Raw genomic sequence first — 2,314 nt, 5'->3', positions numbered from 1 at the left:
GTAAAGCCAAGCCCAATGAAGAAGAGAACTGCTTCAAACTCAAGATCCAAAGGCCCATACCCAAGACTTGAAGAGCCAACTAGAAGAACAGAAGAGTAGTATATATAGGAGTAGCTTTGAATTAAATTAGGGAGTTGGAAATTATAGGGAGCCTCTTGGCATAGAACTACTCTCTGTATTTCACTTTCTCTGCACTTCTAGTTTCATCGTGTATTCTCCATCTTTGTTTTCATTTTCCAGAGCTATGAACAACTAAACCCCTTTCATTGGGTTAGGGAGCTCTGTTGTAATTTGATGGATCAATACTAGTTTTCATTATTCTTCTTCTATCTTTTCTCTTGATTTTACTTGAAAGCTTTCGATCTTCATCCAATTGGGTAGTTATCTTGGAAAAGAAGCTATTCAAACTTGGATCTCTTCTGAACCTTGAAAGAGGAATGAAGAGATCATGCTAGAAATACTTTCTCATGCTGGATCAAATTGAGTTTGGATGGATATGTGACTATAATCCTTTCAACACTTAATTTGGGAAATGCATGTGGTATAATTAGTGACCATACTTCATCTCTTCTCATGAGCAATTGACCAAGGAATTGGCTATTGATCAAGATTTGAGAGATTGAATTACAAGAAATTGTAATTTGATCACTTAAGATTGTCAAGGAGATCAATGAGTGCATTGATTGAGGAAGAGATGAAAATAAAATTGATCCGGAGAATGCAACATCTCCTGAGCCCAATGAACCCCCCATTTCTAATCTTACCCATTCTCTTTAATTTATGTTACTTACTTTTATGAGCAATTCCCCATTCCCATTTACAATTCTACAATTTACTTTCAGTCATTTACTTTCAGCTCTTATTTCTAGCATTTACTTTTCTGTTATTTACTTTTTCGCCATTTAATTCTCTGCAATTCTCAACTCAAATTCTGATTCGCTCAACTAGAACATTCCTCTAATTAAAGTTGCTTGATCAATCAATCCCTGTGGGATTCGACCTCACTCTATTGTGAGTTTTTACTTGACGACAAATTCGGTACACTTGTCGAAGGAAATTTGTTATAAGACAAGTTTTCCATGCATCAAGTTTATGGTGCCGTTGCCGGGGATTGATTGTGCATTAACAATGATTAAATTGGAGGATAACTAGCTTGAGCATTTTATTTTTGTTTGATTTAATTTTCTGTTTGAGTCATTTACTTTCTGTTTTAGTTAATTTTTTTCCCTTCCCCCTACTTTTTCTTTGTTATTTACCATTCATTTCACTAACCCACTAACTGTTTGATATATTGCATCACTCACACTAACAGTAATTCTCATAGATATACTTTCTGCACCTATTCTCTTTGCTTGTACTTGTTGGTTGTATGACAGGGAGAAGAAGCGGGCTTTAACTTCCTTTGATTCTGAACCTGAGAGAACCTTCCTTAGACTAAGGAGGGAGGCAAGAGAAAAACGTGTAGTTGGTGCTGAAGAAGAGGAGGAACACTTTGAGGAATTCTTTGAACCAAACATGGAAGAAAACATGGAAAACCATCGTGAAGAAGAAGCTCACAACCATGGCGGAGGACGTCGAGCAAATCATGCTGGGGAGGATAGAAGAGTTCTAGGCTCTTACATCAATCCAAACCCAGGAAATTGTGGAAGTAGCATTCAAAAGCCAACCATCCATGCTAACAATTTTGAACTAAAACCACAGCTCATCACCCTTGTTCAGAACAACTGTTCGTTCGGAGGAAGTATCCAAGAAGACCCCAATCAACATCTAACCACCTTCTTGAGAATATGTGACACAGTGAAGTCTAATGGTGTTCATCCTGACGCCTATAGACTGCTCTTATTTCCATTCTCACTCAAGGATAAGGCAGCCAAGTGGCTGGAGTCTTTCCCAAAGGAGAGCTTGACAACTTGGGAAGATGTGGTGAACAAATTCTTAGCAAGATTTTACCCCCCTCAACGAATCAATAGGCTGAGAGCTGAGGTCCAAACTTTCAGGCAACAAGATGGTGAGACTCTATATGAAGCATGGGAGAGGTTTAAAGACCTAACAAGGAGGTGCCCACCAGATATGTTCAATGAATGGGTGCAGCTGCACATTTTCTATGAAGGGCTCTCCTATGAGTCAAAGAAGGCAGTAGACCATTCATCCGGAGGATCCTTGAATAAGAAGAAGACCATTGAGGAGGCCATAGATGTCATTGAAACTGTAGCAGAGAATGACTACTTCTATGCCTCCGAAAGAGGGAACACTAGAGGAGTGATGGAGCTAAACAATGTAGATGCTCTGCTGGCTCAGAACAAGCTCATTACCC

At 38.9% G+C, this 2,314-nt stretch overlaps 1 non-coding gene across 1 annotated transcript; it reads right to left on the bottom strand.

Moving 5' to 3' along the window:
* Positions 1–1,968: 1,968 nt before the first annotated feature.
* Positions 1,969–2,075, bottom strand: LOC112725361 (small nucleolar RNA R71). Its single transcript, XR_003164474.1, has one exon. It is a non-coding gene; the product is annotated as a small nucleolar RNA R71 (small nucleolar RNA).
* Between the last annotated feature and the right edge of the window lie 239 nt (positions 2,076–2,314).

The sequence above is a fragment of the Arachis hypogaea genome, chromosome 11, assembly GCF_003086295.3.
Source record: "Arachis hypogaea cultivar Tifrunner chromosome 11, arahy.Tifrunner.gnm2.J5K5, whole genome shotgun sequence".
In the NCBI taxonomy this organism is placed as follows: Eukaryota; Viridiplantae; Streptophyta; class Magnoliopsida; order Fabales; family Fabaceae; genus Arachis; species Arachis hypogaea.
The sequence above is the reverse complement of the archived record's forward strand: the minus strand, read 5'-3'. Positions and strand labels throughout refer to the sequence as shown.